Raw genomic sequence first — 14,909 nt, 5'->3', positions numbered from 1 at the left:
TGCTGGTCAAAGCACAGCAGGAAAGGCAGCATCACATTTGCAGCTGTGATCTCCAGCATCTGCAGACCTCATTTTTTACTCTGGTTTTTAAATAGCAACACATTTACAAATTTGCACTTGTATTTATGATGAAGTGTTAGTCATGCCACTTACGTACCTAAGTACCTCTTACTATGTGAGCAGTGAAGGGCAAGATCTGGTAGGCAGCACTTGACTGGATGAATGATTGAGCTTTGACAATGGTGTCAACGCTGGGGATCCCAGGTTCGCTTCTGGTGAAAAGGATGGTAAGACAAACAGGGTGCCATTTAGGAATGGTGCTTAGGAAAAGAGGCAAATTTCAGAGAATGGTGTGAGTATATTCACTAGTGCACACAGAGAAACCCTCCATGAAACTCACCAAGACTGACACTTAGTTTATTTGTGTTAAAATTCTGCACACACTATTCCATGAACTGTGTCTTACCAGAAATCGGTGTTTTTTGTAAACATATTTATTAGCAAAAAAAACCTTCTGTGACTTTATAAAATAATAAAGTTATTGAAAATATAACAAATATCAGCATAATAAAAAAATACAAATTACAATACAAATACTGTTTACTAACTACTAACCTACCCTGTAATACAAAACAAAATCAAACACTACGCAAAACAATACTAACAAATATATAAGTGACTAATAAAACAAAAAAAACACAAGAATGCAAAATAACAATGCTTGGTGCAAAGCTCCCAAACAAAAAACAAGAGCATTTTATATATTCCCGTACTAACTCAGGAGACCCCCTCTGGGACCCAGGGCTCAGCAAACCTAACCATCCCGGTGAAATGAAAGCTCTAGTTAGGATAGCAGACAAATCTTAGTCCAAATAACTCAAAAAGGGCTGCCATGTCTTATATAAAAAAAAGGTCTGTTGTGTGGTGCACCATATTTGAGAAAAAAATCCAAGGGAATGTGCTCCATAATTAATTTCCGCCATGCCAACAAGCCCAGTAGGTTCTCAGACACCTAATTCATCAGAATATTCTTCCGTGCATAGTAAGTAAGAATATTAAATAGTTTCTTCCCATGCCCATCTAAAGATAATGAATTCAATAGACCTAGGAGGAGAGATATCAGGTCTACATTAACTTCAGTCCTCAATATCCTCCCTATCTCTCCCGCCACAACATTCTAATAAACATGGAGTCTGTGGCATGTCCAGAAGCAGTGGGTAAGAGTACCTACACTTATTTTACATTTGGGGCACATTGGAGCTGGCCCTTTTTTTAAACTTTGCCAGACAGCCCGGTGCCAAATGAATCCTGTGCAGAACGTCTAACTGCATAGCTGCATGCCCTATTACAAATTGAGATCTTTCGCACGTCCTCCCACGTTTCAGAAGAGATCTCTCCTCCTAGCTCTTGCTCTCAAGCCTCACATAACCGGTTAATATCCTTCTATGCCCTACCAACCAGCAGGCGATAGAGGCCACTAACCGAGGGGGTGCTTGTGGAACATAGCAACAACCTCTCTGTATTGAACTTATAGAGCTTAGTGAGAAGCATAAACTTCTGGATGAAATACCTAACCTGAAAAAAACAGAAAAGATTTCTGTTGGACAGCCTATGTTTACAGCTCAGTTGCTCAAAAGGCATCATAACCTCCCCCTCAAACAAGCCTCCCAAATGGAAACTGCCCTCATTGCCCCCAGTTTGAACTCATCCCTGATTGGAACTCAGCATACCAACTATGGGAGTGAGTGGCGAAGTCTTGGATAAGCAACTCTCACTCTGATGCATTGCCCTCCATGCCTTGACTGTACTAATAACAATGGGGTTCCGGCAGTGGTCCATTACTGTCCTCATCTTAGCCATGAACAACAGGTTAATAAGAGGATACTTTGCCTGCGAGGTCTTGATATCCAGCCACATTGATCCTGGATTGCTACCTGTCCAATCGTACACAAATGATAGCATGGAACTCAACTGATACCTCCTGATTTCTGGGAAATCAACTCCTCCCCATCCTTGAGGCAACTGCAATTTCGTAAGTTTGATGAGGGGCCGCCCACAATGCCAGATGAAAGAACTAAACCAACCCATAAGTTTCTGCAGCGTTGACCTGGGAAACATTATAGGGAGCATATTCATGGGATAAAGCAAACGAGAAAGGACACTCATCTTAATAAGGGTATTCGACCCAACCACAAAATTGGAAGAGCCTCCCATCTCTGAAGATCTCGCCTAATATTGACGAGCAGGTGAGCAAAATTAGTCCGAAATAACCAATCAAACATAGGGTTTTAAAGATACATAGGTATCGGAAACCGACCCACGACCACTTAAAGGGGAATCTAGGGCCATCTTTAACCTTTGGCACTTCTTTGAGGTTCCCCAAGGCATTGCTTCTGATTTTGCAAAGTTGTTCTTATATCCTGAAATAGAATTGATACATTGTATCAAATGGGGTATGGAGGCCATCTGGTCTGATAAAAACAGAAGGACGTCATCCGCATACAGCGTGATCTTGTGTACCCTTGATCCCACTTCCAGAACGGTTATGTGGACATTCTGACAAGTGGCCTCTGCCAGTGGCTCTATTAGCTTCTCTCAAAAATGGTATGAACTCATGCATATAGGAGTGATTGTACATTTCCACCATCGGCCCTGACAGAATCCCTATAAACTCCTTGTAAAACTCACTCAGGAGACCATCATGGCCAGGCACTTTCACACTGTTAAGTTGCCTAACTGCCTCTTGTATTTCCTGAACTGTCAAGTTAAGGAGAGAGGCCTGTTCCAGGATTACTGTCGGGAGTTTCAAGCTCTTAAAATAGGCTTCCATCTTGGCTTTCCTATCCTCACAACCTTGTGACCGATACAATTCAAAACAAAAACTCCGAAAAGCCTCATTTATCCTTTTGGCATCGTATTTAAGGATCATGGCACTGTCTCTAACTGCAGCGATGGATTGGGAGCACACATTTTCCTAGTCAGATACGCTAAATACTTCCCTGGCCTATCTCCATACTCAAACAGCCTTTGTCTAGCAAAAGCAAGTTCTTTCTTTTCAGTTTGTGTAAGTTTTGAATTCAAGGCAGACCGAAGGGCTGTGATCCACTGTAGCTTGGCCACTGAAGGCCTCATAAAATGTGTTGCCTCAGCACCTTTCAGCCGTGTCTCAAGTAGACTCTGCTGCTCCCCCTTCTGTCATTTCCAGCTAGCCGAATAGGAAATACCTAATCCCCTAGAAAAGGCCTTAGTGGTCTCCTGTAGCATAGACGGTCTACTAGCTGAGCCTGAGTTGGTAGTCAAGAACTCCTGAAACTCTCTCAATAAGTATTCCACAAATTTAGAATCCTAAAGGAGAAAAGGATCCAGATACCAGTGTTGCAACCCTAACCCCTCACTCTTGACCTTAACCTCCACATATACTGCCACATGATCAGAGACAGTTATGTTCCGAATTTTACAACCCATAATCAAATCCAGAAGGGCTGAGGGAGCCAAAAAAAGATCAGTCTTCGTGTGACGTTTATGTGGGTTTGAAAAACAGGTGAAGTCCCTGCCGGTAGGGTGAAGACATCTCCAAATGCCCATCAGCCCCAAATCCTCGTATAAGTCAGCCATCTGCTTGGTCGGCAAAAAAATAGTTGGGGGCCCACTGGGCATTCTGTCGGATCCAAAAGACAATTGAAATTCCCCCCCTATAATAATGTGTCATATTCCAAAGGCACTCAACTTAGAAAAGGCACTAATTAAAAATTTGAGGGGATGTGCCGGAGGACAGTAGACATTTAAAATGCCATATTCCTCCCAATGTATCAGGGCCTTAAGTATCACAAACTGCCCTTGCTTATCTTTCACCTACATTAATAATGTGAACGGAAGATTTTTCTGGATAAGTACACCGTTCCCCTACTTTTAGTAGTAAAAAATGAAAAGAATACCTGATCATAACCGCCCTGTTGTAACTTCAGGTGTTCCCCATTGTCAAGATGGGTTTCCTGCAACAGGGCGATATCAGCCCTTTCCCGCTTAAGGCTAGAAAGGACATTTTTTCCTCTAACAGGCGAATGACTTCCCTTGATGTTCCAGGTGCATGATTTAACAAAACACTTAGCCATATTCCCTTTCAGAGACCCTTGAACCCCCGGAAGGGAGAACCCAGCTTTCAATGCGCTGAGCATAAGTAAATGGAGACTCATAGAGTCGCAGAATTGCATAAACAAAAACTACTCTATCATAACTACAAACAACTATTGCTACCAAAAACTACAAAGGAAACTAACTATAAAACCATGAATGGTAGACACTTAGCCCTGCCCATAGGGGGCACTCACCCTTCCTATCCCTTCTTGCACGACTCCTTCATGCGTAGACTGTGCCCCAGCCTTAGGCAAAACAAAAGTAAATAAACAAGGAGATGATCCTTAATCCAACAAAAGAAGACAAAGTCAGGATAAGCACTCTGCCCATCCCCAGCACCATGTCACCCCTCTACTTGTGATAAAAGAGAAAAAGAACAAAAAAAAGGGAAAACAACAAAGGACACCCACAAAATCTAGCATGATAAAATTAGTTATAAAAAATATAATAGGAATAACATATTCCAAAATTTGTCTTTCTTTTAAAATTATTAGGGAAAGACAAAAATAGAGGGAAAGGGAAAACACAGGGAAAGAAGGAAAAGAGGACGAACATTAACCTTATTCTTCAGACCAATCGGACTATTTTAAAGTGTCTACAAAGGTTTTGGCTTTATCTGCCGAGTCAAACGTATAAACTGCATCCTTCTGGCTGAAATGGTGCACCGCGGGGTACTTCGTGGAGTACTGGATGCCCAGGTTCCTCAGCCTCATTTCAACTTCATCAAAGGACTTCCTCTTTTGAATTTCAGAAGCTAAGAAATCCTGGAAAAACATGATTTTTGATCCCTTGTGCAGTAGTGTCTATGGATCTTTCTCCAGTGATCTGGAGGCTTCTATCACTCTTTGCTTATCCCTGTATGTAAGGAAGTCCACTAGGGCCAGACTTTACCGGCCCAGACTGCGCACCACCACCTGATAGGCCCTTTCGATATACAGCTGGCTGGGCTCGATTTGAAGGCCCAGGAACTGCTGTAGCCAGTGTTCAAAGAAGCTGACTGGCTGCCCACTTTCTTTACTCTCCGGGAACCTGACAATCCGAAGATTCGTCCTCCCAACCTCAATTTTCAAGGTCTTCAACCTGATCTCATAAGGCCCACACTTACTGCTCCAGCACCTGTATCTGTCCAGACGAGGACTTGATTTCCGCTTCCAAAGCCGTAGTTCAACCTTCCACCTCCTCCACCCATTTCCCAAGGCCCTGGAGCTCCCATTCATGGTTCTGCAGCATGAATGCAATACGTTAGACCTGGGCACGGATCTCCTCGATTGCAGCCTCAACCTTTGCGGTAAGTCTCGCTATAGTCGCCGCCAATTCCTGAGAGTCCATCAGATCCCCCAGGGGTTCAGGAGAGGCTACTACTGCGGCCTCTGGTGTGCCTGGTGCTACAGGGGATTGTCCTATTTAGATTAGATTGCTTACAGTGTGGAAACAGGCCCTTCGGCCCAACAAGTCCACACCGACCCGCCGAAGCGAAACCCACCCATACCCCTACATTTACCCCTTACCTAACACTACGGGCAATTTAGCATGGCCAATTCACCTGACCTGCACATCTTTGGACTGTGGGAGGAAACTGGAGCACCCGGAGGAAACCCATGCAGACGCGGGGAGAACGTGCAAACTCCACACAGTCAGTCGCCTGAGTCGGGAATTAAACCCAGGTCTCAGGCGCTGTGAGACAGCAGTGCTAACCACTGTGCCACCGTGCCGCCCACTAATCTCTGCTGCTGTTTTTCACTCCTTTTTCTGTTGGCATCCTTCTCACTCCAAATTGTCAATTAAATTAACAATTCCTCCATGTAAATTAACCAGGGATAGTAAAAAACACCAATATGCCTTGGCTGTTCGGCAGAGCTGTCCATGGAAATTCTGCTGGATTGCTGCTACCTTGCTGAGTCGGAAATCGGTGTTATTTTTGACACACTTCATGAAGGGTTTCACTCTGGGAGATCCAGTGAGTTTTTTTGTGCTATTGTCTCAAATTCACCTCATTGCTTGTACACCAACGGTGAATATATTGTATTCTACCCCTTACTCGCAAAATATTGTAGGTATCAGTGGAATCAGCATAGTGTCGCTATCTAAGAAGCCAGTTCCACAAGACATTTACTTGTCTACCATTGATGAAGAAACAACAGACTCCTTAGAGTCAGCACCAGCAACAGTACCTTGTACCCTGCAGCAGCCCACATACTGATACCTGTGTGGGCATTTTAGCTAGATTAAAATTGAAACTATCTGCTGGTGGGCACATCATTGCAAATACTCTATAGCTAGTCAAGGAAGAAACAACCCCGTGCCCCTGGCATTTGGAAGATTGCTAGAGATCAAGACCTGCTCATTCCCAGGCAGAAGAGAACCCCATGGTGTCAGCAATTAAGATCTTCGATAAAATGCATAAGCAGGCACAGAAGCAATCTACAGGCTTTTTTATAGCATTGGGACACCTGACACATAGATTGCAGGACTGCACCAACGCTGTTAGCATCATATTTCCTCAAGCATGAGAACATCTGGCTAGTGAAAGTGGGTACTGCAGATGCTGGAGATTAGAGTCAAGATTAGAGTAGTGCTGGAAAAGCACAGCATGTCATGCAGCATCCGAGGAGCAAGAAAATCGCCATTTCAGGAAAAGCCCTTCATCAGGACCCCAAGACTCCCAACCTCATTCCTGATGAAGGGCTTTTGCCCAAAATGTCCATTTTCCTGCTCCTCAGATGCTTCCTGACCTGCTGTGCTTTTTCAGCACTACTCTAATCCTAACATCGGGCTAGCTGCATGGATAAGTTGTTAGTTGTCATGATGAGCTAGGGTCTGCTGGATAAACTAGACCTCTAGCCAACGGAGGCAACAGTGGGATGATGGATCTTGACCTCACTCCTAGTGCTTCTTTCTCACAAGGAGACACAGTGACGCCAGTGGGTACCCAGTCTGAGGAGGAACAACACGCAAGCCTGCCTGGAAGTCTACCACCCTCAGGCCTGTGAAAGTTTAAGATGAGGAGAATGCACCTACTTCTGGGCCACTTAGACACATACAGCCCAGGGATTGTCCAACCAAAACTCTAAGTCCAATAGGTTCTGTTTTAGAGACAATAGGTGTAATAGGCCATTCTGCCCTTCAAGCCAGCACCACCAATCATTATGATCATGGCTGATCATCCTCAATCAGTATCCTGTTTCTGGCTTATCCCCATAACCCTTGATTCCACTATCCTTAAGACCTCTATCCAACTCTTTCTTTAAAGTATCCAGAGCCTTGGCCTCCACAGCCTTCTGGGGCAGAGCATTCCACACATCCACCACTCTCTGGGTGAAGAAGTTTCTCCTCAACTCTGTTCTAAATGGCCTACCCTTATTTTTAAACTGTGTCCTCTGGTTCGGGACTCACCCATCAGTGGAAACATGCTTCCTACACAAACCTCCTACACCAGCTGCAGATCTTAGGAATGTAAAAACGGCTGGCAAAGAAAGATGACTCCTTCTGAGGGCACAATGGTGACATTTAATTGTACATACATTATCACATTTGTTAATATATGTTTATTTTTCATCATCAGGTATGTCCAGTTACAACCACAGGACTGAAGGTGCACAGCCTAGTCTTCATTGGCGCTACAAAATATTATATAGTCCAAGCTGTGAAGTGAACAACTTCTGCACCATTTGCAGGCTAGGGGAACTTGGAAGATGATTGAACCTCTGGTAACTATGGTGATTGTTTCCAGGCTGAAAAATATGGCTTGTGCATCACAGCCATAAATGGGATCGATACCTTTTGCTGCATGTGGTGGACAAAAATGCGTGGGGCCAGGATTTGTAGTTCATACAGTAAGTTACTGCCTACAGTTCACATACAGCATGTAATGCACATGGGTGCCTTTCATTTGTACTGTATGAGTGTCCATTTAATGCTCCTGCTCTTTGAAGGCCACACATCACTTGAAAGTGAAGCCTTTTCCTAACAGAAGGAAACGTGATGGAAAGAAACATTTTCAGGCCAGGTTTAGCGATGGAAGGAAACATTGGTCATTCCTCATGCAGCAAGTCTCAGGCTCAGCATCTTACCCTTGGTGAAACCCTAAATGTATACATTTGCTTCTTGGCAGCCCTCTTTATCAGCTTGAAATCTATCTTCCCATCTAACTCATCATTTAAATCTTCTCATTCCCACTTTACCTACACTCTTCCCCCATCCCAACAGCTTTAGGCAGATCGAGTCAATATGCTTGACATTGTAGCTTACGATACCCATATTGAAATTGGGATATTTCCAACTTTCAATAACCTGCTTCAATTCTCTCCAATTAGTGTTCTACCACATGCCCCATTTCAAATTGTTATACCCTCTGCATACCAGCATGTTGCCATCAATCCCCAAATTGAGTTCTCTCCCATTACACCTGATAATACCCCACCCCTTTGACCTCGAATTGACAGAACTCCAGGATTGACCATGGCTCACACCTTTCATCTACTTAGATAGATAACCCAAATGATAAGTGACCACACATGACTGATCTCAGTACAGTCCCCAATGGGCTTATCACAACATACTGGACTGCTTATACTGGGCTAACTGCAACCCACACCCTGGCCAGCAGAACTAAGGGTGCCCTGATCCTGGTGATTCTAAACAGCAGAGTGACCATAGAATCCTTACAGTGTGGAAAGAGGCTATTCAACCCATCAAGTCTACACTGACCCTTCAAAGAGCATCCCACCAGACCCTTACCCTATTCCCATAACCTCCCATTTACCATGGCTAATCCATCTAGTCTATACAAATCCATCTAGTCTATACATCCTTGGACACTACAGATAAATACAATGGTCAATCCAACTAACCTGCACATCTTTGGATTGTGAGAGGAAACCAGAGTATCCATGTAGACATGGTGAGAACTCCACATAGGCAGTCACCTGAGGCTGTAATCAAATCCAGGTCCCTGGAGCTGTGAACCATCATGCCACCCTTGCTCAAGTGCCAGGGTTGATATTTAGGTTGTTCTTGATTTACTGTGCCAGGATCCCTTGACTTGACTGATGACTACTCTACTTGGGTATGAGATATGGATATTTGTTTGATTTACATGCAGTGTGTTTGCCATATATGCAGTTGGCACATGGTGCAGATATGCGATTGACATACCATAGTGATGCACAATAACCACCCCCTTGACTGATCACTGATAGCAAGCATGACAAGCTGCCTCGTTTTGTATCTGCACAAAAAGGCGAGTCAAGACAGTAATATTGTGGTTCTTTCAATTCCATCTGAGGAGGGAAAACATCAAAAGGTAATCCAGTCCCTCTTCCATTCAGCAAATGCCTTTGCTTTGCCTGGTCTCATGTCCTCTCCCATCCTTTGACCTGATTGAAATGCCCATGGCCAAACATTTCTTCTCTTCTCTTGATTCCCATCAGGTGCTCAATAAGGCATAGTGTCACAGCACTCTTTCATAATGAAATTCTCTGCTTGAATGCTGTTAAAACTTTGATAAATTATTCAAGATAAAGTTTTCCAGTATGTTTCCAAAGTTCTCTTTACAACTCCCAAGAAACAATGATCATTTAATATCCTTTTAAGTAATGCTTGAAATAATAACAAGTTTACTCCAAAACAACTCAGTGCCATTTGGAATAAGTCAGCCTTTCTTCCCTCTACACTACCACTGCATAGCAAGAGTGATTTTTTTTGTGTGTGTATATGTGAGTGCTCTGATTCAGTGAAGATACCATGTGCAAAACTTTTATTCAATATTTCCACTACCAGGAAAGGACCCATGTGGATAATGAACAAGTAATAAGCAAAGCCCAATAATAAGCAATGTGAAGAACATGAAGGGGGAAGGTAAGGATTAAATCAAAATAGAATTGGAGGGGGAAATCAAGCACTCCATCCGGCGCAGTGCCCTCCTCTCCCTGAAGGCATTCAGAGCACTGGTAGACAGCCCACACCCTCTCTCCAAGGATACTTGGGCTCAAACGTAAACTGCAGGAGGAGCAGACAGTCAGCAGAAATGAGCCCCTCCATGGACCAGTTTATAGCCAGCCTGGCCAGTTCCCCAATATGTTTGCACCCCTCTGCACTGGATGCCCTAAGATCAGGAGCTTGGGGCTGAAGTGCAACCAAAAAGATCATAACATATTTTTCAGGTAACTAAAAAGGGAGTGCAAATGCCCACAACCAATATAGGAATAGGTTTTAGTTTAAATGCTGGGCATAAAACGTGAGCTGCATCTTAATTGTAATTGACAGTCAAATACAAAGAAACATAGAAACTAGGAACTGTTGCAGACCATTGGCCCTTTGAGCCTGCTTTGTCATTCAATAGGATCATGGCTGTTCATCCAATTCAGGATTCCATTCCCATTTTCTCACATATTCTTTGATCCCTCTAGTGCTAAGAATTAGATTTAACACCTTCTTATATACTTTTAAGTTTATAAAACTAACTATTCAACAAGCCTCCAGTTGGCCTTTCTGAGCACTGTTTTAAGCTTCTTCCAAAGGGTGATATATTGTGCTAAACGTGAACTAACCCAGTGTTTCAGCTTAAGACATCCATTTTGGCACTGTTCCACCTCTTTAAAATATAAAGTATTTAGTTAGAATTGTCCTATTATATATTACTGTTCAAAAAATATTCTACATATAGTAACTATTTAGCAGACTAAACTATCAGATGATCTGATGAGTGTATAATAAGAAGCAAACAAATGTACAAAGTGAACAGTAAAACACTTTATAATATGCTGTTAATTACACAGAAATAATTTAAATACTGTACAATATATCAATAAATTGATTCTAAAATTGATACACATCTGACATATACATTTTATATTAAATAGTTGATGAATGTAATAGGCCATCACATAAAAACAATACAACTTTTTAAGCAGGAATTAAAAGGTTAATACATAACCTAGATGGTTCTGTTTTTCTTCATACTTTTTATGGTATACAGAAAAGCAATTATCTAATTTTGCAGTTATATTTTTCATGCCTATGTACTGCCTGATCGAACTGAGAGAAGACAATGTTGGAAAGCAAAACATTTAATTGCTTGCTTCCATTGATATTTAGAAATAAATTTAACCATATGTGGCAGTCAGCAGAAAAAGTAAAAGCTCATGCTAGAAATGTGGAAAATATAACCAAATATCTATGGTCAAGAGGTGGATTTTCCCTGTAACCAGCTTTTTTTAAAAGTATAATACAGCCTTAGAATATTGGTATGTTATGAAAGATCCTCTGCTTCTTAATTTCAAGCTTCTCAATGCAACCAGAACTCTTGTATATGAAATGTCATTACATGATAATGATGTTGCAGCTGAGAAAGTATCCAGCTGTGTAATACTGTAAAATCATTTGATTCGAAAAATTTCACAGTTTTTAAAACTCACAGCTATAAATATTAGTATGTGAAAGTTCCATATTCCTCCATATATTATTTTATACAATCAAAATACATTCATAGCACTGAAGTTACTTTTAGCAACAAATCTTGCTATGTAATAAAACTGGCAGGCAGGATAAATTCACCGCAGTTTGCAAATGGAATATATTCTTGTAACAATATTAATGGAAAAATGATACTTTACTTAATGATGTCATTTTCAATTAATATTTTTACTTTTTGATTTTAAAGTTTTATATTATTCCATGTAAGGTCAAGCAAAACATAAATCTACTTCCAAGGTGAGAAGTGCTTTGCCTGTAGGTTCTGCTAATGCTGCTCTATTTCCATTTGATTGGCTGTTTCACAAGTGACAAAGTTTGATTCTCTTGTGATTATGTAATTACATTTTATTACAAATTTCTGAGAATGCAAGATAAATAAGTACTCTCAATGTAGTTCTGGCATAACTAAATATAGTACACATTGCAGTGACAATGTAGTCAGAAGAGAAGGGCAGGTATATTTGACTCATTTCTCATACTTCCAATATGGTCTATGGGAAATAATCCAATAAGTACTCTAGTTGAGATTACATTTATGCTCACTGCTGCATTTAAACGGCATCAATTCATATTTAAGATACTTTTCATTCTTTATACAAAGTTATTTAATCTGATGAAGAAGTACAGGAAGCTGTTATTTTACATTAATAATAGAATGTTGTGCACAGATCAAATTCTCAGTTTCAAGCTACACACTATTTGACTAAAATGCAGGTTTGAGAAAGCTGGATACTTACTATAGAAGTCAGACATTGTTTTTCAACTTAAACTACAAAGAATAATTCAATTAATGTATTATTAACATGTGGTGTTTGAAGCCTTTAAGTATAATTTCAGCTCTGTTTAACAGTTCTTTCAAATATTAGCTTAAATGCAACTTATAAAGTTTCTAAAATAATGCAAGAAACTAAATCATAAATCATAAAGCAGAATATTAAATGCTCATAAAATAATGTAGTAAGTATGACATTCAGGAATATGAAGTAACCAAATGGCTAAGGTGAGAGTTGGGGAGAATGATTGGTTTCTGTCTCCCAAACACACATATCCTCTTCCTTTTGAAAGTGATCCTGATTACATGCCACATCTACTAGAAGATGAAGATCTAGAAAAAGAAAACTATTATTAAAATGTTTAGAAGTCTCAAGATGTATGCTCATTGTAGCAATACTTAAATATTTGCATTAAGTTTACAAAAAATCACATTGGTTTACATATTGCCAAAGATGTAATTTTTACTTGCATCAAATTTTGACAATTCTACACTGATGTAAGTTTGGTCTCAGAATTGTTGGGATTGGGAACAGTTGAGTGGGATATGTTGACATGTGGGGGTTATATTGGGTTGTGTCCAGCAGGGAGGTGGCTCGCAGAAAATATAGGTGATAACTTTGTAAAAATTGATTTAGAAAGATACACTTATGAGTGCTAACTATGAAGTTTGATTAGCACAGCTGAAAAGCTGAACACAAAATATAAGCATTTATATCATTGTCTGAATCTACCCCCAGTAAGTAACCCAATCATAAATTACTGAAGATGAATTTTAGAAAATATACAAAATGATTTTCCAATTACAGTGGAGTACAATAGTCAATTTCTTAGCAAATTTAAATGAAAATAAAAAAAAAATCAATGTAAACAGTCACTTGGCAATAGAGAAATAAAGTATTGTTGAAAAAAGACATTTTGTCAGTTGACATTGGATACATAATCTTGAGCGCAAAGAATTATGCAGAAAACCAATGTGGGATAGTCAGTTGGATTGTTAATATGCAGGTTCTCCTCTTTGCAGGTAGCAAGACACTGCACATACACTGCACCTCTTTCAAAGTAACAAAACAGATGATAGCCATTTCTTAGATAATTTCTCAGGGCAATGCCATGACTGATTAGAATCAAATGGTCTTGTTTAAAATTTAACAAAGCTTGGCAGTTAATTGCTGGTCATCATCAGCTGATATTTTCTCAATCAGAGTTTATTTGGAATCAATCAACACTTCCCACTCATATATTGGTAGCATTTTTTTCCCTTCAGTTTGATATTTCTTGTGAATTGGCCTGATAATTTCAAGATGAAAAGCTGAGACAAAATTTGTCTCTTTTCAGCAATAGTTTATTTTAATAAAATATACACAGTCCTTATATACACAATGAGCTGAGGGGACATTGAGTGAGCCCAGTTGGTTGTCAGTTCCTTAGCTTTGGCCTTCTCCACCTTTGCAATCCAAGCCACAGTTTTGGGACCTACAATTCCACTGCCCCTATGATACAGATCTCATCAAAATATATGTTGCAGTTTGTCTGGATGGTTTCAATCAGTTTGGCCATTGCTCCATTTTCCTCAGGGTTGATCTAAGCTAGGTCAAGGCAAGTGGCAGTTTTTTGATGCCCGAGACATTGCCTTTGACAATGCTATAAGGAACTTTCACCTTCCAGCAGACAGTATGCAGAAACAATGGAATCAATATCTTGTGCAACAATCACCAGTGAAGCTTTCTTACTCTCAACTGGAGTCTTGACAGTGTTCCCACCTGTTTGGAGAATTGCTGGCCTCTTTGGTGGAGAGTCTGCCTTCCAGTTACCTTACACAGTGCTCAGACATTCCAGCTTAGTCTCAGGCCTGACTTTATGGACCAGCTTGAAGAGCTGGGTGGCTGCCTGCCTGTCTAGGCCTTGAGTGAACTAGTTAATTGTTGGAGGCACCTTGAGACACTTGTACAGAATGGCCTTTTAATGCTGAAGTCACACATACCGAGGCCATTTCACAAATTGTGTCATATTGGGTTGAATATCCTGACCAATCCCAAAGATTTTGGGCCTCTTCTTGAACAAAGGTTTCATGACCATTTTCATCTCATGTTTCCTTACAATGGAAGAGGGTGGGGAACCTTCTTGTTCTTGGCTTCCTTTTCTTTCTGCATAGCAATAGTTTATTACTGTTCTTATACCTAAAAGCTTCAGCTTAATTGTTCAAACCTCCTCAAGAACATACAAAAAAGTCGAATTAGCAGAATGTTTCAAATCATGATTAAATCATCTGGGAGAAAAACAATAAATTGATTTACATTGAACAGAATTTGCATTTAAAATTCTGTGATCTCTTGTGCTGATCACAGTGATTTTGGGTGAATTATAGTGAATAGCCAGTACAGTTGAGTGGAAACTGCATGCTGGAATACATATTTCTTCCATACCTACTGTATGTTGGTAAGCTCACAGATCATATGTGATATTTCCATCTCTAAGGTGTGACCTGAACCCAGTTGGATGGAGAAAATGGTCAAGGCTCACAACTTTTC

At 40.7% G+C, this 14,909-nt stretch overlaps 1 pseudogene; it reads right to left on the bottom strand.

The window, feature by feature from the left end:
• Nucleotides 1–13,723: 13,723 nt before the first annotated feature.
• LOC132830260 (large ribosomal subunit protein eL8-like) lies at nt 13,724–14,531 on the bottom strand (annotated as a pseudogene).
• Between the last annotated feature and the right edge of the window lie 378 nt (nt 14,532–14,909).

The sequence above is a fragment of the Hemiscyllium ocellatum genome, chromosome 31, assembly GCF_020745735.1.
Source record: "Hemiscyllium ocellatum isolate sHemOce1 chromosome 31, sHemOce1.pat.X.cur, whole genome shotgun sequence".
Lineage (NCBI taxonomy): Eukaryota > Metazoa > Chordata > Chondrichthyes > Orectolobiformes > Hemiscylliidae > Hemiscyllium > Hemiscyllium ocellatum.
The sequence above is the reverse complement of the archived record's forward strand: the minus strand, read 5'-3'. Positions and strand labels throughout refer to the sequence as shown.